The sequence below is a fragment of the Lithobates pipiens genome, unplaced genomic scaffold (genome assembly GCF_037356315.1).
Source record: "Lithobates pipiens isolate NorthernLeopardFrog02 unplaced genomic scaffold, aLitPip1_a1.2 Scaffold_8, whole genome shotgun sequence".
Lineage (NCBI taxonomy): Eukaryota > Metazoa > Chordata > Amphibia > Anura > Ranidae > Lithobates > Lithobates pipiens.
Genome location: NW_027507903.1, coordinates 227,989,736 through 228,014,945, shown reverse-complemented (window position 1 = coordinate 228,014,945; position 25,210 = coordinate 227,989,736). Strand labels below are relative to the sequence as shown.

The 25,210-nt window shown below is 42.5% G+C and overlaps 1 long non-coding RNA gene across 1 annotated transcript; it reads left to right on the top strand.

The window, feature by feature from the left end:
* The first annotated feature begins 3,855 nt into the window (after positions 1-3,855).
* Positions 3,856-23,693, top strand: LOC143962598 (uncharacterized). Its single transcript, XR_013270731.1, has 3 exons — positions 3,856-4,008; positions 20,364-20,438; positions 22,828-23,693. It is a non-coding gene; the product is annotated as an uncharacterized LOC143962598 (long non-coding RNA).
* The last annotated feature ends 1,517 nt before the right edge of the window (positions 23,694-25,210 follow it).

The window sequence follows — 25,210 nt, the reverse complement described above, 5'->3', positions numbered from 1 at the left end:
ATCCTGTTAGTTGTAAATGCAGGTTTCCTTCCCCTTCATATACCGCACCACTCGATCTCCGAAAGAAGGATAATTACAAAGAAAAACACATATAGTGTAATTCCATTAAACAAACAAGGTGCTTTATTAAATTAAAAAACCATCAAACATTGCACTCACAGACGTTGAAACTTTCAAAGCATGGGTTCAATACATGGATTGTCAGCTAGGCTCAGATAGGATCAGCTAGGTTAAATGATGGTCCTACCGCCCTCAGCAATGGATCACTCCCCGCTGATATCTCCTGGCTCGGTCCCTCTCCTCTTATTTCTCCTATCACTCCTGCTGTGTTAAACTCGTATGGTTCCACGCTGACGCGTTTCGTCGTATTGACATCATCTGAGGGTGGGGCCATACGTTCCCATCACCTTTTTATATCGTTAGGGTGAATTTTCTCATTAACCCTTCATAGACCGCTCACATGTCTCATCCTATACACCTCTATGCTGAATGTACCGTGCTCACATTTAGTAACTCCCACAGGATATTTAAAAATATTCTAATTGTCACTACTAATTCTATATCCCACTTACATCCCCCCCCCCCCCTGGGGTGCCGGTACTCTATACATCCCAACCCATTCATACTAATATTGTATCTGTCAAAATTAGGTATAAAAAGACCCTGTCCAATCCATGGTAATATTACACATATAGAAAGGACCGATCGGTGTGTCTTATGCATCAGCGTTAGACTATTAACAGTACTCGTCAGTGAAAGGGATAATAGAAATTCTTCCCGAGAAACTGCTACATGTTAGTTCCTAACGGGGGACTCACCGGGATACATTTGCATCACCGGGAAGCTGAGGACGTCATATGACGCCCGCCCAGGATGGGAGATTCCATCTGCGGAGGTCATATGACAATGGGGGGTAGGGAAGTGGTTAAAAATAACAAATATTTTATACTTACCTGCTCTGTGCAGTGGTTTTGCACAGAGCAGCCCAGATCTTCTCGGGTCCATTGCATATAATGCATTAAGGTAAAAAACCTTCTGCCTTTAGAACCATTTTAACTACCAAAAGCATTACAGTACATTAAACCTTCCACACAAATCTTTTTATCACATTATTGTTTTGAAAAGCTATAACAAAGGAAATAGTGATGAAAAAAGGCACTTTTGGGTTTGGGCAATGGTTTTTTGCTTTTTAATATTTCATGGGCCACATAACCAGGAATGTGGCAGAAGGTGTATCCGTTGCCTACACACTTTATGCTAAAGGGTGTCCCTTTTTCCCATCTCAGAAAGTGGGGAGGTATGCAATTTACTTTCCATGTTTGATTGTACTACAAGATATTATTTCTACTTATTTGTCCCATTGAATCACACTATACTCAGTCTTTGTTTAAAACTGTAGTATGGTCACAGCTTTGCACAAGGCATCAGTCCAACACCCTTTAGTTTAGCGTCCCCAACAGTAATCCGCACCTGAAGCCAAATACAGAAGCTTTGAACAGTGTATGCTCTGCTCTCCCATTTATTTGCCCTTGACACATGTTAGAGTCATGTTCTGTTTAGATTTATCAGATCTAAGTCTGCACATTTTTTCCCTATTCACCAGTTCTAGACAGAAGTGTTCATCCTCTTACCATCTCTCCCAACAATGCACAGAATAGCTAAAATGTTGTACTACTCTGCTACACAGCTCTTAGTTCAATGTTGTAAACTGATTTTAATAGCTTTGCAAGGTTTTGGGAATAACCTCAATGCCAATTAGCCTCGCCTGCAATCTGGCAATTGAATTCTAATTAAAAACTCTTTTTATTCTAGTTATAACTACAAAAAAAGAAATCATCAATACACTGTAGTTACTGCATTTACCTACAGTATAATGCCAAAAAGGTAAACATTTTATACAACATAAGATTTAAAGCAAAACAGAAATATTAAAATAAGCCAAAGACATGAAGGTAAGTTTTTTGTTTTATGAAATCCAATGCCAAGCAGTCCACTGTCAGATAATAATTATATACACTAGTTATATTTTACAACTTAGGATTTAACAAAAATTCTAAACAAAAATCATTGCTCTTATTTTCTTCCAGAATTTAAGCATACTGGGTATCTGTTTCTGTTAAGATGAAAAGCACGTTCAAATGAAGTTGCTTGCTGTCCATAGACTTTGTGATAACATATGTGATACATTAATAAGTAATAGTCTGGGTTTTATTGTTGGGAAAGAGACTTCGAGTTTGTCTCAGTGGGCCAGATGGAAATAGAAACAGATGGAAGATCATGTTTGGCATTAGCTGGGAATTCCTAAGTGTTGCTGATAGTACCAGCTGTATGGGTGACCTGTATGACATGTGGCTGACAAAGACAAAATAAATGTTTTAATATAAGACAAGTTCTTTAAAAATGCTAATTTAATTGCTTACTCTAGGGTATGTCTCGATAAATCCTGTCTTTTTTATTTTACTTGCTCTGTCCCAGAAATCCAGCTTGTACAAATGATATATATGCTTAGTTATCCTTCAGACATACTTGTAGAAATACAACATACAGTAGGCCAGATAAGAAGTAACTTTGAAATGGAATGTATAGTCAATTTAAAGTGTAAATAAGGTCACTTGTTAAGGATACCCCAACACTATTTCAAATAGACAGTGACATCACTTTAAGCAACACACACTTGTTATCACTTCTGTATAAAGGCATGCAAGAATGTACAATCTGTATTGCTTATATACCAATATTAAAAATGTATCTTTTATGTTCTTCACAAAAACTTCAGCGCTCAACCCAAGGGAGATCTTCTCTTCCTTTTACAATGCCAATCAAGGGCCTCCACTGACTGGGAAGTCCTCCAAACGAACTGCGAAAAACACACAGGAGGGCGCAACCACCTTGTGCATTACCATTGATAAGTGTATTGAATCCACAAAAACAAATAGATGCTCACTTGTTGTTAAGAAACATCAAACAAAACTGATCTGCTCAAGCTTGGATGCAATGTAACTCGTCCTAGGAACAAATGGATGGATGGCTGACATGTTTCGGGCTCAAGCCCCTTTCCTCAGAGCTCTGCATCCAAGCTGGAGCAGATCAGTTTTGTCTGATGTTTCTTAACAACATGTGAGTATTTGTTTTTGTGGATTCATTAAACTTATCAATGGTAATGAATGAGGTGGTTGCGCCCTCCTGTGTGTTTTTTGCAGTAAAAATAGAATTGCTAAAACAGAGACTTTTCTGTTTTTGGTGGAGAAGAAGATTTGATTCACTGTCTGTACTTTACAGCTTTCGGACACTCCAGCAGGGAGAACTGCTCCCGTCACAAAACAGGATTTCAGCTAAGTTTCTGGGGTCACTAAGTTGAGTCTCTTATATAATGTATGGAGGATGTAAGACTGCTATTAAAGTACAACTAAAGGCAAACATTTTTTAGTTATGAACAGAGTGGAGATGGATTAGAATACCTGACAGGGTTTTATTGCTACCTCTGCCTCTGTTAGGGGGATTCACCCTCTCTATGTGTCCTGTTAATCATTATCTTTGAATGTGAAAGTAAAAGAAAATCCCAAATTTTGGGCAGTCCCCAGAACAAATAAACTGTGTTAAAAAAAGCAATCAGTGCAGTCCTATAGTCATACCCAAAAAATATTTCTGCTAGAAATACCCATTGCTTTTAACTACACCTCTCAACAATTATGCAATACATAAAATGCAGTGCAATCACATAAATCAACATAATATAATTATAACAAAAAAAAAAAACAATCTCCTCTGAAGCATCACCAATGTACTTTAATATTAATCTATTAATAACCTATTAGTAATCTATTCCATTCCTCCAAACTCTAGGTAATACACACATCCAACCTATATGCATCCTTCCTTATTTGACCTCAATATGAATCAAGGTCTCAATGCACTTATTGCCCCACCATGGGCTTTTATTTATCTGTGGTCATAAGGGATGAAACTCCTGTTTTCCTCTGACTTTCCACCAGCTTTACTCCACCTCAGGTAGGTACAGTATGAATGTAAAATAAAATGGAACCAAAAATAGTGCTCTCTGTATAGACGGGTTATATATTAAAAAAAACTCCTCAATGAAAAAACTCACCCTAAGTGATATGTGAATAGCATTATAAAGACTTAGGCAAAAATCTACCACCAATGTGCTGTAATGGCAATCTCTTCAGTTCCTCAAAAACTCTAGGTGATACATGCATCCGTCCCATGTGCATCCAAGATGCTCACCTTCCTTATTTGACCTCAATATGAATCAAGGTCTCAATGCGCTGATTGCCATACCATGGACTATTTAGGCATCTGCGGCCTTAGGAAATGGAACTCCTGTTCTCCTCTGTCTCTTAACCAGCTTCACACCACCTTAGGTGTTTGAGTGTTGGGGCTGAACAGTGTGGTCAGAGAGATGAACAGTTTGGTCAGAGAGCCCCTTTCCCATCCACTGCTATACAACCATGCTAAATTCAGGTAAGGCCTATATAATTAGCTCTGATTGATAGGAGAGGGGAAAGTGTAGGCAGTGCAAACAAAACAGTAACATAAAAAAACTAGGCAAAGTTTTAAAGTTCATTAAATAATTTGTCATTTTAGGTAGTGCAAGCAACTTAATTACTTTCCCTCTACCAAAATTCCAGTACACTAGGCAAAATCAGGTTTAAGAACTAGGAAGTTTCTCAGTTAAGATTATATAATATGGCTACATTTACGGTGATTTAAGCCAGTGTGAATTGCAGCAGCAGGAATCTTCTGATTCCTGCTGTGGCTGTGATTGGCTAGGTGTGGCCATCAGCCCTATTCATAATTTTGACAAGTTGGCTGTGGCTGCAGCTTTTTGCGACTCTCCACACAGCCAGTAATTACCTGCGAAGATCACTGCTGGATGCACTCTTGACAAAGTTGTCATAATGGTGAAACACACTGGGGCAGATCCAAGACAGTGTGGGCAGAATTGTTCAGTGCCCAAGTTCAAGTGCGTCTGCACATATTTATTTTCTGCTTAGAGTCTTAGTGAACTAATAGTGTTTTGTTTTTAAACAATACTACACTATGTAAGATTTTTTTCTCTTTGTTGGTGGTTTATACCCCCTGGAATCCCAAACAGCAATCCACACAGGCAGTGGAGGATTGCTTCACAAAGCTGTTTGGACTCATCTGCCTATCTTGAGAAAGGCAGGCATGTTTTTCTGGTGAGTTCAGGTCCTATTGTCTGGTAAAGGGCATCACTGTTGATTAGAGGTGGTCATCTTGCACTAAGAGAGGATTCACAGGGTGGGCTGATTCATTGTCTGTATGGAATATTGACTACACTGAAGAATAAAGTTAAGAGTTGCATTAAACAATTAGTCTAGGTATACATTTATGCGGGCTGCACTTGATGCATTTTTTATGGTTGTTTTGTGGTGCATTAGTATGGGTTTTGAGGGGAACCCCATGCCAAAATAAAAAAAAATGTCTGGAGTCCCCCCAAAATCTATACCAGACCCTTATCCAAGCATGCAGCCTGACAGGTCAGGAAGAGGGGGATGAGTGAGCGCCCCCTAAACCATACTAGGCTAAATGCCCCCCCGCCCAAAGCACCTTGTAACCATACTGATGAGGACATGGGCCTCTTCCCCACAACCCTGGGCTGAGGTTGTGGGGGTATGCGAACGGAAGGCTTATCAGAATCTGCAAGCCCCCTTCTGTAATAATATGCCCAAACCATTGTTACTGATATGCTTTGATATGCTCTGTCATTTCAGTATACAAGATAGCTTCAATATGCAACTATAAAAGAATGCTTAGAAAAATGCTTGCACAAGCACTGTAATCTATATACATCATTGAGGGTTGGTTAGTCTTTTCCTGTTCTCTGTTCTGTAGGCCATGGGACAGGATGCTTGACTTATGACTGATAACCAGATGGCCTGTTGACCTATGTTAACTCATGATAATATATCTTAAAGGGTCACTGACTTGTGTAACCATATAACTATATATTTCTATACAAATACATAATTTACTAACCACTCCCCCCTCTCCTCTTTCTATTGGTATGTTGAACCATATATAAGCTGTAACACACCTAATAAAGGCAGACATTTTACGAATGCACAAACTGCATTTGGTGTATCCAGATGTCTGGGGGCCCTGTTGGTGTACCTATTAGATGGGTGGTCATCCAGAATACCTACTATTTCCTTTCACCTTAACAAGGAAATTCCAAGATCCTGCCCCCCATGTAAATGAGGATCCCTACCAGCATGCACCAGTTGATGATGTCAAAGGGGCAGTGCCACCAGATGACATCGCTGGGTGGCCCCGGCCAATAGCTATTTAAGAAATGTCACATGGTGGGCCAGACAGACTGCAGGAGCATTCATCTGGAGTGGAGATTTTTTTTCCTTTTTCGGGTCTGGCGGTGGCGGCGGGCGGTGGATCTACATCGGGGGACATTGTTTTTTATTTCATTCACATAAAGGGGTGGGATCTAGGGGCCCCCTTGTAAAAGGGTGATTCCAGAGTCAGATAAGCCCCCTGCCCACAGACCCCCACAACCACAGCCCTGGGTTGTGGGAAACAGGCCCTTGTCCCCATCAACTTGAGTCTCCCTGCCCCAAAGCACCCCCATGTTGAGGGTATGTAGCTTGGTGTGGCGCTTGCTCATCTCCACCCTTTCCAGAATATCTACTATTTCCTTTCAGGTGAGGCCTCATCTGGGGAATAAGACAATCATCCACGGTAGGATGGACTTTTGTCCATTTTTACTAATTCTTTCTTACCCTGGCGCTGATAAAGTCTTAGCCTTTTAAATTTAAAGAGAAAGGAAGTACAGACCACGCTTTAATAGACACACTCACAGGAGTGTAACATGGTAGGGTCTTTGGGAGACCTGAGTCTTTATTAAAGACTCAGTTCAGCAATCTTTTGGGAAGGGTATTTAGGAAATCAACAGTGCCCGCTAAATCTTTGCTTCTCTTTCTGTTGCATAGAAGTAATAAGATAACTTGTGATTGCTGATTTTTTTTGTTGTAGCAGCTTGGAGTTTCTATAATGTTATGCCCAGGTTGGCATTAAGCGTTTTGGGAACGCTGTGGAAAAGTGTACACGCCCATTGGAAGCTTGGTGCTCGTGGGAATAAAGGTGATCTATTAGGTAGTTAGGAATTTTAGTCAGAAATAGGGACAAAGTAAATTAGAAATCTCCCTTATATCCAAATATTGTGAGAGTGGTGAGAACTTTTGTATGTATGTCCATATAATCTGACACGTTTTCTTTAACCACTTTCAGACCGGACCATTTTGCTGGTAAATGACCAGAGGTCTTTTTACACTTTGGCACTGCGCTGCTTTAACTGGTAATTGCGCGGTCATGCAATGTTGTACCCAAACAAAATTTGCGTCCTTTTCTTCCCACAAATAGAGCTTTCTTTTGATGGTATTTGATTGCCTCTGCGATTTTTATTTTTTGCGATATAAACGTAAAAAGACCGCAAATTTTGAAAAAAAATGATATTTTCTACTTTTTGTTATTAGAAAAATCCAATAAACTCAATTTTAGTCATACATTTAGGCCAAAATGTATTCAGCCACAAGTCTTTGGTAAAAAAAAAGTCAATAATTGTATATTTATTGGTTTGCGCAAAAGTTGTCACATCTACAAACTAAGGTACGTTTTCTGGAATTTACGCAGCTTTTAGTTTACGACTGCCTATCTCATTTCTTGAGGTGCTAAAATGGCAGGGCAGTACAAAACCCCCCCAAATGACCCCATTTTGGAAAGTAGACCCCCTAAGGAAATTGATAAGAGGCATGTTGAGCCCATTGAATATTTTATTTTTTTGCCTCAAGCGATTGAATAATGACAAAAAAAAAATTTTTTTTTTTTTTTACACAAAGTTGTCACTAAATGATATATTGCTCACACATGCTATGGGCGTATGTGAAATGACACCCCAAAATAAATTCTGCTGCTTCTCCTGAGTATGGGGATACCACATATGTGGGACTTTTTGGGAGCCTAGCCGCGTACGGGGCCCCGAAAACCAAGCACCGCCTTCAGGCTTTCTAAGGGCGTAAATTTTTGAGTTCACTTCTCACTACCTATTACAGTTTTGAAGGCCATAAAATGCCAAGATGGCACAAAACCCCCACAAATGACCCCATTTTAGAAAGTAGACACCCCAAGCTATTTGCTGAGAGGCATGTTGAGTTCATGGAATATTTTATATTTTGCCACAAGTTGCGGGAAAATTACAAACTTTTTTTTTTTTTTTTTTTTTTTAACAAAGTTGTCACTAAATGATATATTGCTCATGCATGCCATGGGCATATGTGAAATGACACCCCAAAATAAATTCTGCTGCTTCTCCTGAGTACGGGGATACCACATATGTGGGACTTTTTGGGAGCCTAGCCGCGTACGGGGCCCCGAAAACCAAGCACCGCCTTCAGGCTTTCTAAGGGCGTAATTTTTTGATTTCACTCCTCACTACCTATTACAGTTTTGAAGGCCATAAAATGCCAAGATGGCACAAAACCCCCACAAATGACCCCATTTTAGAAAGTAGACACCCCAAGCTATTTGCTGAGAGGCATGTTGAGTCCATGGAATATTTTATATTTTGCCACAAGTTGCGGGAAAATTACAAACTTTTTTTTTTTTTTTTTTTTTTCACAAAGTTGTCACTAAATGATATATTGCTCACGCATGCCATGGGCATATGTGAAATGACACCCCAAAATAAATTCTGCTGCTTCTCCTGAGTATGGGGATACCACATATGTGGGACTTTTTGGGAGCCTAGCCGCGTACGGGGCCCCGAAAACCAAGCACCGCCTTCAGGCTTTCTAAGGGCGTTACAGTTTTGAAGGCCATAAAATGCCAAGATGGCACAAACCCCCCCCAAATGACCCCATTTTGGAAAGTAGACACCCCTAAATTTAGGGGTACACTAGTGAGACTAGGTAATAAATGGCGGGTGCCCTGAAACTATAAAAAAATAACTAACCAACCAGCGTCACCTGTAACAGTTATATGGTGATCACTGGTGAAAGGGTTAACTAGGGGGCAATTAGGGGGCTTTATGCGGTAGTATATGGGGGTCCCTGGCGCTATAAAAAGCTGCAGCGAACCTAAATACCTACCTGCCTAACTAGCGTCACCTGTGACACTAATACGGCGATCAGAAAAACGATCGCTTATTAGGCTGGGTTCACACTGGAGCGATGCGGGAACGCCACGAATGCGCGGCGGGTTCCCGCATCGCATGCCTCCCGGCGGCAGTTCACACTGCCCTATGCGAACTGCTGGGAGTGTCAGTGAAATGTTACTGACACCCCCAGATCAGTTCGCATATCGCAGTGCGATCTGCAAACTCGGATCGCATGGTGTGAACACCCATGCGATCCGATTCTGCTGCGGGCCAAAAAAAGGGTCCCGTGCGAATTTGCGGCGGGTGCGGCGGGTGCGGCGAATGGCTGAACTCGAATCGCACAGAGATCGGATGTGATTTGCACTGCAGTGCGGTGCGAATCACATCCGTTCTCATAAACCGCTGCAATGTGAACCCAGCCTTAGTGACACTGGCGACGGGGGGTGATCACGGGGTTAAACCTTTATTGGGGGGGTTAGGGGGGTACCTTAGAACTAAAGGGGGCTAACCCTAACTGCCCTAACAGTTATTAGTCACAAATGACACCCGCCGGGTGATCAGGGGGGTTAAACCTTTATTAGGTAATAAATGGCGGGTGCCCTGAAACTATAAAAAAATAACTAACCAACCAGCGTCACCTGTAACAGTTATATGGTGATCACTGGTGAAAGGGTTAACTAGGGGGCAATCAGGGGGCTTTATGCGGTAGTATATGGGGGTCCCTGGCGCTATAAAAAGCTGCGGCGAACCTAAATACCTACCTGCCTAACTAGCGTCACCTGTGACACTAATACGGCGATCAGAAAAATGATCGCTTATTAGGCTGGGTTCACACTGGAGCGATGCGGAAACGCCGCGAATCCGCGGCGGGTTCCCGCATCGCATGCCTCCCGGCGGCAGTTCACACTGCCCTATGCGAACTGCTGGGAGTGTCAGTGAAATGTTACTGACACCCCCAGATCAGTTCGCATATCGCAGTGCGATCTGCAAACTCGGATCGCATGGTGTGAACACCCATGCGATCCGATTCTGCTGCGGGCCAAAAAAAGGGTCCCGTGCGAATTTGCGGCGGGTGCGGCGGGTGTGGCGGGTGCGGCGGGTGCGGCGAATGGCTGAACTCGAATCGCACAGAGATCGGATGTGATTTGCACTGCAGTGCGGTGCGAATCACATTCGTTCTCATAAACCGCTGCAATGTGAACCCAGCCTTAGTGACACTGGCGACGGGGGGTGATCACGGGGTTAAACCTTTATTGGGGGGGTTAGGGGGGTACATTAGAACTAAAGGGGGCTAACTCTAACTGCCCTAACAGTTATTACAGTCACAAATGACACCAATGCAAAAAAAAAATGACATTGGTGTCACTGTGACTGGGGGGCAGGGGTAATTGGGGGGGTGATCGGGGGGTAAAGGGGGGGTGTGAGTGTGCCTGGCATGTTCTACTGTGTGTGTGAGTGTTGGTGCAACTTACTGATCCGCTCTCCTCCGTGTCGGAACGAAAAATACCGACACGGAGGAGAGAATACATCACTTCCTCTCCTGTGTTTACATTACAGGAGAGGAAGTGATGTCACCGGGGATTTCTATTCGTCGGGAGCGATCGCGAGGGGGTGGCCATGAATGAATGGCCGTCCCCTCGTCCGGGATCGCTCCCGTACGAATACCGACCGCCGCAGGCACCGGGCGGGGGCCCGATCGGGCCCCCGACCCGCGGGAGGCAAGGGACGTACATGTATGTCCTTATGCCTGCCCGTGCCATTGTACCGACGTACATCGGCGTGCGGCGGTCGGCAACTGGTTAACCACTTGAGGACCGCCGTATTGCCATTGTACGTCAGCACAATGGCACAGGCAGGCATAATCACGTACATCTACGTGATTGCCTTCCAGCGGGTGGGGGGTCCCATCGGACCCCCTCCCGCTGGTTACGGCGGTCCGATTCGGTCCAGGAGCGCTCCGTGATGAGGGGATGGCCGTTCGTTTTCGGCCACCCCCTCTGGATCGCTCCTGGCCAATGAGAAGCTTCCTCCCCTGTGTATTGTTTACACAGGAAGGAGGAAGTGATGTCATTCTCCTCGGGGCGGTCTTTTTGACCGGACTACGAGGAGAAGAGTAAAAGTAAGTCTGCACGAACACTACACTGACATGTAGGTACACACAGGCACACAAACCCCCCCCGATCCCCCCCCCGCCCCCCCTCCCCCCCCCAGTCACAGTGTCACTGATTGCATTGATCATTTCTTTACTGATCAATGCATTCAGTGTCAGTTGTGACAGTAAAAACTGTCAGGACAGTTAGTGTTAGGTCCAGGGTAGCCCCCTATCACCCCCCAATAAAGATTTAACCCCCTGATTGCCCCTAGAGTTAACCCTTTCACCCCCTTTTGCCAGTGTCACTAAGCGATCATTTTTCTGATCGCTGCATGTGTCGCTAGTGTCGCTAGGTAGCTAGTTATTTTTTTAGGTTCACCGCCAGGTTTTTATATCGCTAGGTACCCCGATATACTACCCAATAATGTTTTTAACCCCCTGATTGCCGCTAGTTAACCCTTTCACCCCCTTTTGCCAGTGTCACTAAGCGATCGTTTTTCTGATCGCTGCATTAGTGTCGCTACAGTCGCTAGGTAGCTAGTTATTTTTTTAGGTTCACCGCCAGGTTTTTATAGCGCTAGGTACCCCGATATACTACCCAATAATGTTTTTAACCCCCTGATTGCCGCTAGTTAACCCTTTCACCCCCTTTTGCCAGTGTCACTAAGCGATCATTTTTCTGATCGCTGCATGTGTCGCTAGGTAGCTAGTTATTTTTTTAGGTTCACCGCCAGGTTTTTATATTGCTAGGTACCCCGATATACTACCCAATAATGTTTTTAACCCCCTGATTGCCGCTAGTTAACCCTTTCACCCCCTTTTGCCAGTGTCACTAAGCGATCGTTTTTCTGATCGCTGCATTAGTGTCGCTACAGTCGCTAGGTAGCTAGTTATTTTTTTAGGTTCACCGCCAGGTTTTTATAGCGCTAGGTACCCCGATATACTACCCAATAATGGTTTTAACCCCCTGATTTCCGCTAGTTAACCCTTTCACCCCCTTTTGCCAGTGTCACTAAGCGATAATTTTTCTGAACGCTGCATCAGTGTCGCTAGTGTCGCTAGGTAGCTAGTTAACTAGGCTCCCAAAAAGTCCCCCACATGTGGTATCCCCGTACTCGGGAGAAGCAGCAGAATTTATTTTGGGGTGTAATTTGACTTCTGCCCATAGCATGTGTGAGCAATATATCATTTAGTGACAACTTTGTGCAAAAAAAAAAAAGTTTGTAATATTCCCGCAACTTTTGGCAAAATATAAAATATTCCATGGACTCAACATGCCTCTCATTAAATAGCTTGGGGTGTCTACTTTCCAAAATGGGGTCATTTGGAGGGGTTTTGTGCTATTTTGGCATTTTATGGCCTTCGAAACTGTGATAGGTAGTGAGGAGTTAAATCAAAAATTTGCACCCTTAGAAATCCTGAAGGTGGTGATTGGTTTTCGGGGTGCCGTGCGCGACTAGACTCCCAAAAAGTCCCACACATGTGGTATCCCCGTACTCGGGAGAAGCAGCAGAATGTATTTTGGGGTGTCATTTCACATATAACCATGGCATGTGTGAGCAATATATCATTTAGTGACAACTTTTTGTAAAAAAAATTTTTTTTTTTTTTTTTTGTCATTATTCAATCCCTTAGGACAAAAAAAATAAATATTCAATGGGCTCAACATACCCATCAGCAATTTCCTTGGGGTGTCTACTTTCCAAAATGGGGTCATTTGGGGGGGATTTGTACTGCCCTGCCATTTTAGCACCTCAAGAAATGAGATCGGCAGTCATAAATTAAAAGCTGTGTAAATTCCAGAAAATGTACTCTAGTTTGTAGACGCTATAACTTTTGCGCAAACCAAAAAATATACGCTTATTGACATTTTTTTTACTAAAGACATGTGGCTGAATAAATTTTGCCCTCAATGTATGACTAAAATTTAGTTTATTCGATTTTTCTTATAACAAAAAGAAGAAAATATCTTTTTTTTTCAAAATTTTCGCTCTTTTTCCATTTATATCGCAAAAAAAAAAAATCGCAGAGGCAATCAAATACCATCAAAAGAAAGCTCTATTTGTGGGAAGAAAAGGACGCAAATTTCGTTTGGGTGCAATATTGCATGACCGCGCAATTACCAGTTAAAGCAGCGCAGTGCGAAATTGCAAAAAGACCTCTGGTCCTTAAGGTGTTTATTGGTCCGGAGCTGAAGTGGTTAAAGAATGGTAGAAGGTATGGGGAAAATTCAAATGTGTGTATGTCATTACTTAAGGTGTTAAAAAGACTAAAGAAATTAAGAAATGCTGTTCCTGTTGTTCATATGGGAAAAAGGGGTTTTGGCTATGCGATTTAAATTTTGAACGGATATTTATATTTTTGCCAAGTGTCAACTAATATCTCAAGAGAACAAAATACACATACAGTGTATAAAGCGAATAAATATTAAACGGCCAGTCAGTACAGTAAAAATACAATAGTATATGAATTATATGAGGTCTCCCCTTTACTAATATTTGTTCATAGTGTAATGGAAATTTGTAGGTTCTGTATATAATTGTATTCTATTTTATATGTATTGCACGATGCCCTCACTGTGCACACGGCACTAACAATGTTTTCAGTACATGTTTTGCATTCTTTCAAGTCCTAATTAGAATTAGCCTGCCTATGTAACACCCCTTGTTACCGTAAACGTACAATTGTAATATTAATGTGATACCTACGTAATCATGTGTATAAAAACCTTCACATGCGTCATAATAAAGGAGAACGGTTATTTGGAAAGATGCTGAGCGTATCTTTTGTGTCTGTTCCCTACTGCAGTAGTTATTAATTTGGAACCACTAATCAATATGAGGATAGGAGTTGCCTATCATCAAAATATCCATTTCAGGTGGCGAGCCAGCCAGGAGGGGTTATCAGGTGACCCTGAGCATCCGAAACGAGGAGCTTAAGACGATCCGGGAATTTCTGATAATCAGCTGGCTGAGGTAAGCCTTTTGCTTACATTTTGAGTTATCAGACTTCCTTGATCGGTAAGGCATTTTCGGGACAAAGGGTACCTATTTTACTCCCCTTAATCGAACTGTATTGATTGGTGGTTATATGTTATGTTGTCACTGTCTACTGTCCATCGGAGTGTTATAGAGAAAGGGAAGAATAGTGCTGTTCACAGGTATATGTAGTACATCTGCTAGATAAAGTAGTTTAGAGGCAAAAGGGTATAGGCACACGTAGAGAAGACTGGCCAGTCATTATGGGCATTAATTTAAGTAAGGGAATGACGAGTAAGAGACCCTCAAAAATGCCCAGCGCAAGAAGAGCGCTATATATGAACCGAAGGTGCGGTTCCGCCTATACTGAGCCCCTAGATTAATGGTTAAAGTGGACAGGGATCCACAAAGGGTAACTGGGTTACCACCAAAGTCCGCAGGGACAAAGAATCATGCAGAGTATACAGCTAGAGAAAGCAGGATGGATCAAGAGTGACATTAACATGGATCAAGAGTGACATTAACACTAGACAGAAAGGGACTTTTTGATGTTAAGTTGTGGGATGAATTTGGGGTCAGGCACTACAACTAGTAAAGTCAAGAAACAGTAATGAGAGTTAAAACAGAATGTTTAATATGTTGTCAGAGAGGGAAGATGGGATGAGCACTATGGCTGCCCATCTGATCATAGAAGGTACAGTATGGTATTACAATACATTGGATACAAAGGATATCAGAACAAAATAAAGAAAGCAGAAGTTTAAGCAAGGAAGTATTAAAAAAAGCGTTAAAATAAAGTGAGAGAATGATATGCATGTGTTGTGTACAAATGGGAATAATGTAAACGATTTTAGAGATATATTTGAGTATGTTTGTGAATGCTGGAACCTTTAGTTCTATCGCTTGTGTCATGTACGCAGATGTGACCCCTTCCTTTGTGCTCTCCTCAAAGAATGTGGCTGGCATGAGAGGTTGGTGATAAGCTGGAAGGACACCATGCCAATTTCAGTTTTTTAGACAAAACATTTATAACAAAATGTGCTGGGTTAACGAATCTAATGATAAACAATGTGATCACAATTATTTTTGAATCTGTTTTCCAAACATGGTAAAATGAAGGTTACAAATTAACCGTGTCTTACACAATTTGAATATCCTTTGATAGTGGAAACAGTGCATTAAAAAAAAAAAGAGAGAGAAATTGAGTAAAATGAAGTAATATGTCCCCCTTTAAGGACATTTATCTGTGCATATATATTAGTGTGTGATATTGAAATTATCATATGAGTTTAACAATTTTATTAATAAATATAGATATATTGAAACTGGTTTAGACAACCTTTGGTTGGAAATGAAATCCAGGTTAATGGGGAAATTGGTAAAAATTGAATTAGTTTAGATTAAGATAACAATTTTGTAATTTTACATTTATTGAGTAGAAAGAAAAAAAGATTAAGATGAGATTGTTAATTTGAATACAGCTGCAATAATGTTTAACAAAGCCAAGATGAATGGGATACATAAGGAAGTTTTTCTACAGAAATGAAATCTTAAAGTCTGATAATAACTTAATGTTCACATTCCATGATGTGAGAGTAATAATAACATTTAAACGAGAATGAGAAGCACAAGTGGTCCACAGAGGGCATCTTCTTACGAAACAAGACTTTGGAAAAGGTGATCATTTATGTCCGTGTCATCAGTCACAAGCAGTTATGGCTGCCTTAGTAAATGAGCGTGGGATAGAGCCAGGGTCCTCCACAGTTGTTTTTATAACATACCAATTCTTGTTTTACCTAATACCAAAGGTGTTACCAAAAGCTGAACATTCCTTCCAGAGATAACAAAAAGATATATCCAGATGCCCAAGTCAGGATCTTACGCAGAGGCGGCTCTTTAATTAGGCAAATTAGGCGATTGCCTTAAGCCTCGCCCACAGGAAGGGCCTCGCCATCGAGCGATTGCCTAATTTGTCTCTGAGGTGTTGTGCTGCACTGTCTGCTGCTGTGTGGAGTGTGGGACAGTCTCTCAAACGGCTGGGTGAGCGGGCGGCAGGCACGCTGCACACAGCTGCAGACAGAGTGAGCTCCGCGGCGGTGGACGGGGGGGTGATAAGAGTATGTCTGACTGTCTAATCTGCATGGCTTAGGCTGCCTGCGTGTCCAATAGCAGCAGCGCCGTCCTCCGAGTCCTAGCCCTTCCTTCCCCTAACGGCGGCCCCATTGCATGCCGGGAATTGTAGTTCTCCCACAGAGCACAGGCACATAGACTTCAACATGGCCGTCTGGTGCCTGTGCTCTGCAGAGACTACAACTCCCAGATTGCACTGCAGGGCAGAGCTAGAACATCATGTGTTGCTTCTCCAACTGAGTCCTGCTGCCTTTACCAATTTGTCACCAAGGCGAGGAGCAGGAGCAGGTACAGTTTATATATATATATATATATATATATATATATATATATATATATACACATACATATATACATATATATATATATATATATATATATATATATATATATATATATATATATATATATATATATACACACACACACACACACATATATATATATGAAAAACCTAACAACAATGCACCCCCACCAAATCTAAGAGTCCAAAGGCCATATTAACTCTGCATTGGCAAGACAGTTTTATTTTCACACATTCTAAAAATAACTTTTCATCTGCTTTACTGAAGATGCTTTACAGTGTCTGCGTTTGATGGCACGGTGGCTGCAATTGATGGCACAGTGGCTGCGTTTAATGGCACAGTGGCTGCAATTGATGAGCACAGTGGCTGCGTTTGATGGCACAGTGGCTGCATTTGATGGGCACGGTGGCTGTGTTTGATGGCACAGTGGCTGCATTTGATGGGCACGGTGGCTGCGTTTGATGGCACAGTGGCTGCATTTGATGGCGCAGTGACTGCATTTGATGGGCACAGTGGCTGAGTTTGATGGCACGGTGGCTGCAATTGTTGGCACGGTGGCTGCGTTTGATGTCGCAGTGGCTGTGTTTGATGGGCACAGTGGCTGCGTTTGATGGCACAGTGGCTGCGTTCGATGGTACAATGGCTGTGTTTGATGGCGCAGTGGCTGCATTTGATGGGCACAGTGGCTGAGTTTGATGGCACGGTGGCTGCAATTGATGGGCACAGTGGCTGAGTTTGATGGCACGGTGGCTGCAATTGAAGGGCACAGTGGCTGTGTTTGATGGCACGGTGGCTGCAATTGATGGGCACAGTGGCTGTGTTTGATGGCACAGTGGCTGCTTTTGATGGCACAGTGGCTGCGTTTGATGTCGCGGTGGCTGCGTTTGATGGGCACATTGGCTGCGTTTGATGGCGCAGTGGCTGCATTTGATGGGCACAGTGGCTGAGTTTGATGGCACGATGGCTGCAATTGATGGTGCAGTGGCTGCGTTTGATGGCACAGTGGCTGTGTTTGATGGCACAGTGGCTGCGTTTGATGGCGCAGTGGCTGCATTTGATGGGCACAGTGGCTGAGTTTGATGGGTACAGTGGCTGCAATTGATGGGCACAGTGGCTGTGTTTGATGGGCACAGTGGCTGATTTTGATGGCACGGTGGCTGCAATTGATGGCGCAGTGGCTGCGTTTGATGGCACGGTGGCTGCAATTGATGGCGCAGTGGCTGCGTTTGATGGCACAGTGGCTGCGTTTGATGGCGCAGTGGCTGCATTTGATGGGCACAGTGGCTGAGTTTGATGGGAACAGTGGCTGCAATTGATGGGCACAGTGGCTGCAATTGATGGGCACAGTGGCTGCGTTTGATGGCGCAGTGGCTGCATTTGATGGGCACAGTGGCTGAGTTTGATGGGCACAGTGGCTGAGTTTGATGGGCACAGTGGCTGCAATTGATGGTGCAGTGGCTGCGTTTGATGGCACAGTGGCTGCGTTTGATGGCACAGTGGCTGCGTTTGATGGCGCAGTGGCTGCATTTGATGGGCACAGTGGCTGTGTTTGATGGGCACAGTGGCTGCAATTGATGGGCACAGTGGCTGTGTTTGATGGGCACAGTGGCTGAGTTTGATGGCACGGTGGCTGCAATTGATGGCGCAGTGGCTGCGTTTCATGGCACGGTGGCTGCAATTGATGGCGCAGTGGCTGCGTTTGATGGCACAGTGGCTGCGTTTGATGGCACAGTGGCTGCGTTTGATGGCGCAGTGGCTGCATTTGATGGGCACAGTGGCTGAGTTTGATGGGCACAGTGGCTGCAATTGATGGGCACAATGGCTGTGTTTGATGGCACGGTGGCTGCAATTGATGGGCACAGTGGCTGCGTTTGATGGCGCAGTGGCTGCATTTGATGGGCACAGTGGCTGAGTTTGATGGGCACAGTGGCTGAGTTTGATGGGCACAGTGGCTGAGTTTGATGGGCACAGTGGCTGCAATTGATGGGCACAGTGGCTGCAATTGATGGGCACAGTGGCTGCAATTGATGGGCACAGTGGCTGCGTTTGAGGGCACAGTGGCTGCATTTGAGGGCACAGTGGCTGCATTTGAGGGCACAGTGGCTGCGTTTGATGACACAGTGGCTGCGTTTGATGACACAGTGGCTGCGATTAATGGCACGGTGGCTGCTTTTGATGGCACAGTGGCTCCTGTATCATTGTCCGCCCACAGTCTCTGACCATTTCCTGTATCATTATCCGCACACAGTATCTGACCATCTCCTGCATCTTTGTGGCATGATTGTCTGTCAGCACCCTGTCAGTGGCTCCAACTTTTCATACCGTGTTAGCCAGGTAAGAGTTTGCTTGTCAAAATAAAACCGTCTCCTGTATCATTGTCTCTGCAAGTCTCTGACCGTCTCCTGTATCATTGTCCACACACAGTCTCTGACCGTCTCCTGTATCATTGTCCACACACAGTCTCTGACCGTCTCCTGTATCATTGTCCACACACAGTCTCTGACCGTCTCCTGTATTATTGTCCACACACAGTCTCTGACCGTCTCCTGTATCATTGTCCACACACAGTCTCTGACCGTCTCCTGTATCATTGTCCACACACAGTCTCTGACCATCTCCTGTATTATTGTCCACACACAGTCTCTGGCCATCTCCTGTATCATTGTCCACACACAGTCTCTGGCCATCTCCTGTATCATTGTCCACACAGTCTCTGGCCATCTCCTGTATCATTGTCCACACACAGTCTCTTGCCATCTCCTGTATCATTGTCCACACACAGTCTCTGGCCATCTCCTGATTTATTGTCCACACACAGTCTCTGGCCATCTCCTGTATCATTGTCCACACACAGTCTCTGGCCATCTCCTGTATCATTGTCCACACAGTCTCTGGCCATCTCCTGTATCATTGTCCACACACAGTCTCTTGCCATCTCCTGTATCATTGTCCACACACAGTCTCTGGCCATCTCCTGATTTATTGTCCACACACAGTCTCTGGCCATCTCCTGATTCATTGTCCACACACAGTCTCTGGCCATCTCCTGATTCATTGTCCACACACAGTCTCTGACCATCTCCTGATTCATTGTCCACACACAGTCTCTGACCATCTCCTGATTCATTGTCCACACACAGTCTCTTGCCATCTCCTGTATCATTGTCCACACACAGTCTCTGGCCATCTCCTGATTTATTGTCCACACACAGTCTCTGACCGTCTCCTGTATCATTGTCCACACACAGTCTCTGACCGTCTCCTGTATTATTGTCCACACACAGTCTCTGACCGTCTCCTGTATTATTGTCCACACACAGTCTCTGACCGTCTCCTGTATCATTGTCCACACACAGTCTCTGACCATCTCCTGTATTATTGTCCACACACAGTCTCTGGCCATCTCCTGTATCATTGTCCACACACAGTCTCTGACCATCTCCTGTATCATTGTCCACACACAGTCTCTGGCCATCTCCTGTATCATTGTCCACACAGTCTCTGGCCATCTCCTGTATCATTGTCCACACACAGTCTCTTGCCATCTCCTGTATCATTGTCCACACACAGTCTCTGGCCATCTCCTGATTCATTGTCCACACACAGTCTCTGACCATCTCCTGATTCATTGTCCACACACAGTCTCTGACCATCTCCTGTATCATTGTCCACACACAGTCTCTGACCATCTCCTGTATCATTTTCCACAGTCTATGACCATCTCCTGCATGATTGTCTGTCAGCACCCTGTCAGTGGCTCCAACGTTTGATACCATGTTAGCCAGGTAAGAGTTTGCTTGTCATTACCATAATAAAACCATCTCCTGTATCATTGTCCACACAGTCTCTGACCATTGCCTGTATCATTGTCTGCACAGTCTCTGACCGTCTCCTGTATAATTGTCTGCATAGACTCTGACCGTCTCCTGTATCATTGTCCACACACAGTCTCTGACCATCTCCTGTATTATTGTCCGTACACAGTCTCTGACCATCTCTTGTATCATGGATGTGAGGTCGGTGACTGTCCTTTAGCTGGGTTGGACTGTCCCTTAGCTGGGCTGTCTCTTATCTGGGACTGTCCCTTAGCTGGATTGGATGGGTCGGACTATGTCCCTCAGCTGGGTTGGACTATGACTATATCCCTCAGCTGGGACTGCTCCTTAGCTGGATTGGACTGTCCCTTAGGTGGATTGGATTGTCGCAGTCCCATAGCTGAATTGGACTGTCAAACTCCTATAGCTGGATTGGGCTGTCTCTCAGCTGTATTAGGCTGTCCCTTAGCTGGGCGTCGGACTGTCTCTTAGGTGGATTGGAATGTCACAGTCCCATAGCTGGATTGGCCTGTCCCTCATCTGATTGGCCTGTCCCTCATCTGATTGGCCTGTCCCTCATCTGATTGGACTGTCCCTCAGCTAAATGGCCTGTCCCTCAGCTGATTGGCCTGTCCCTCATCTGATTGGACTGTCCCTCATCTGATTGGACTGTCCCTCAGCTGGATTGGACCGTCCCTCAGCTGGATTGGACCGTCTCTTAGCTGGGTCGGACCGTCCCTTATATGGGACTGTCCCTTAGCTGGTTTGGACTGTCTTCACTAAAAGAAGAAATTTTGTCATATGAGTTTGTTCTGTCATTAATTGTATGGTATGAGATTTTAGTAAAAATCAACCTTATCAGCAAGGTGTGGCAAAAGGATTGTCTGCCTTAGCAGTTTTGTACATTGAACTTGATCTTGATCTTGGCTTCAAAATTAAATTATTCATCTGTGATAGATGAATTTACAACTGCCAAATGTAGGTGACTGTTTTGCAACTTCTGATATTGAAACATTTAAAAAAATGTACTACTGTTAAAACTTCCCAGGGGGTTTGTGTATGAGCCCCAACTATAGTTAGTACATATATTGTGGTATTGTATATTGAAACAAAGGTTTTGTTTTGTTTTTGTTTTGATTGGCTTTCAGTAAGTGCCTGAGAAAGGACCCTGGTATAAGTCTAATCTAATAGGGCACTCTTACACCAGGCTGTTTTCCTGCAGGCACCCTAAACAGACACCTATTCAGAATTGACAGTCATTTGTTGGAGCAGCACCATGGTAGTTGCAGATCAAACAGAAGCAGCTTCTTTGGCTACACAGGATAGCAGGACTTAATTTTCTGACTAATTTAAGTTTTTTTTTTTATTGATGTTTTGCTAAAGAATACAAGAAACTGAGTTATTTTGTTACTTGAAAAATATTGCACTTTATACCTATTATGTTCCATGCACTACTGAGCAAATATTCAAAGTTACATATTTATACGTTTTTATGTTTTACATTTTTGTAAAAAAATCACTTGTTGCATTAAACAGGTTATGTTTTAGAATATGTTGTAAAATTACTTTTTTTTTTGTTTTATACTTTGTTGACAAATTAATTTCACATTTATGAGACAGCACAAAGGATAATGAGTAGGCAGCTGCACAATTTGATCTATATCTGTGTGCGTGTAACATATATACCCACCCACCCTATGTTTAATGATATTTGATTAAAGAATAATTGGCTACAGAAATTTATAGAAACTGTGAATTCATAGTTCATAGGATTTAAGTAAATATATGCATTCATACAGTTAATTTTTATCATTTTTATAATATTTTTCCCATTATGGGCGTGAGTGGGGCCTCATGTCTAAGTCTTGCCTAAGGCCTCAAAAAGTCTAGAGCCGCCTCTGATCTTACGAGTATGTATTTTGTGTGTATGGACATGTTTTCTGGATGTCCAGTGGCAAATGCTACTGCAAAGGCCACAGTAAAAAAAAGCGTTATCAGAAGTAGTTCATAAGTACAGAGTGCAGAATCTACAGAGAGTAACAGAGGAAATCATTTTTATAGGAGAGTCCTTACTAGAAGTTTTGAGGTTTTATTTTTACACCCCCTACTGTCTACAATGTAGTGGACAAAGTAGAGTAAGAAACTAGAAAACTTTTGCCTGAATGTTTTATTATATTTTATCAAGTCCCTAAGTGGATGTTGGACTCTCTCCCTATGGGATTTGGTTTGGGAGTGTGTTACTCACTTGCTTATATTTTGTCTCAGCAGCTGAAGTCCTCCATTTGGATCTCACAGAGAATGTTGCTGATCTTTTAAGGTTTTTGACAAACTCATTTATGTGTTTTCTCCCCAATTCCAGATCCTAAAAGTTTGGAAGGATCTAAAACTATAGCCAGTTGACTTGTGGATTGTTAAGAGACATTTATATATAAGGAAATGTTTGGAGACTCAATACAGCATCTATTTCATGTACAGTTTTGCAAAACTTGAAGGAAAAGTCACCTGGATCCACACCAGACACTGCAAAAATGTCTAAATTAAAGAAATCTCTGTGTTTGATTTGTTTCCTTCTTGCGATTACAGTCTAGGGTATTTTTTGATTCAACTACTTTAATTGTAAGGGATATATATATTTGAAAAGTAGTTTAGCCACGTTGAAGTCATATTTGTCTTTTGTACCTCTTCCATTTTATGTAGAATTATCTGTGTTTACATATGCTGATAAGTCAGCATACCAGCAATTAAGCTAGAAGGCCATTCTGGCCACAGGAGTGTACAGCCAGTACTCTGTAAATATGTCTTTGTTTTTCACAATGAAAAGTCATTTTGGAATGAAAAAAGCTGCTTAGCTATTATTTTCTCCACAATGGAGTTTTTGCCTCTTTGGCCAGGACTACCTCCACCTAAGCGTGTGGAGGTTCCAGGTTAAAGGTGATAGCAGGTATGGTTAGTGATCAAAATATTGATCAAAAGAGAGGAGACTGTAATGGAAATTTGTAGGTTCTGTATATAATTGTATTCTATTTTATATGTATTGCACGATGCCCTCACTGTGCACACGGCACTAACAATGTTTTCAGTACATGTTTTGCATTCTTTCAAGTCCTAATTAGAATTAGCCTGCCTATGTAACGCCCCTTGTTACCATAAACGTACAATTGTAATATTAATGTGATACCTACGTAATCATGTGTATAAAAACCTTCACATGCGTCATAATAAAGGAGAACGGTTATTTGGAAAGATGCTGAGCGTATCTTTTGTGTCTGTTCCCTACTGCAGTAGTTATTAATTTGGAACCACTAATCAATATGAGGATAGGAGTTGCCTATCATCAAAATATCCATTTCAATAGAATTGTTATCATAAGTGTTTAATTTGTTTGCAAGATGTGTAATTGTTTGAAGTACATGTTTAAATACATGTTTAACATGTTTTTATGACTGTTTGAAGGTAAAAAGAATAGTATTTTGAAGGATGAAAAAAAATGTGTTAGATGGGCTGGGGGGTTGTGTAAAGAGAGAGAATGTTTTGAAGCAAACACCCTACTGGTAAGGATAAAGTAAGTGAGTTTAACTGTGTTTTAAATGTGTTTTAACCACTTCAGCTCCGGACCAATAAACACCTTAAGGACCAGAGGTCTTTTTGCAATTTCGCACTGCGCTGCTTTAACTGGTAATTGCGCGGTCATGCAATATTGCACCCAAACGAAATTTGCGTCCTTTTCTTCCCACAAATATAGCTTTCTTTTAATGGTATTTGATTGCCTCTGCGATTTTTTTTTTTGCGATATAAATGGAAAAAGAGCGAAAATTTTGAAAAAAAAAGATATTTTCTTCTTTTTGTTATAAGAAAAATCGAATAAACTAAATTTTAGTAATACATTGAGGGCAAAATTTATTCAGCCACATGTCTTTAGTAAAAAAAATGTCAATAAGCGTATATTTTTTGGTTTGCGCAAAAGTTATAGCGTCTACAAACTAGAGTACATTTTCTGGAATTTACACAGCATTTAATTTATGACTGCCGATCTCATTTCTTGAGGTGCTAAAATGGCAGGGCAGTACAAATCCCCCCCAAATGACCCCATTTTGGAAAGTAGACACCCCAAGGAAATTGCTGATGGGTATGTTGAGCCCATTGAATATTTATTTTTTTTGTCCTAAGGGATTGAATAATGACAAAAAATAAAATAAAATTTTTTTTACAAAAAGTTGTCACTAAATGATATATTGCTCACACATGCCATGGTTATATGTGGAATTGCACCCCAAAATATATTCTGCTACTTCTCCCGAGTATGGGGATACCACATGTGTGGGACTTTTTGGGAGTCTAGTCGCGCACGGCACCCCGAAAACCAATCACCACCTTCAGGATTTCTAAGGGTGCAAATTTTTGATTTAACTCCTCACTACCTATCACAGTTTCGAAGGCCATAAAATGCCAAAATAGCACAAAACCCCCCAAAATGACCCCATTTTGGAAAGTAGACACCCCAAGCTATTTACTGAGAGGCATGTTGAGTCCATGGAATATTTTATATTTTGCCACAAGTTGCGGGAATATTACAAACTTTTTTTTTTTGCACAAAGTTGTCACTAAATGATATATTGCTCACACATGCTATGGGCATATGTGAAATGACACCCCAAAATACATTCTGCTGCTTCTCCTGAGTACGGGGATACCACATGTGTGGGACTTTTTGGGAGTCTAGTCGCGCACGGCACCCCGAAAAC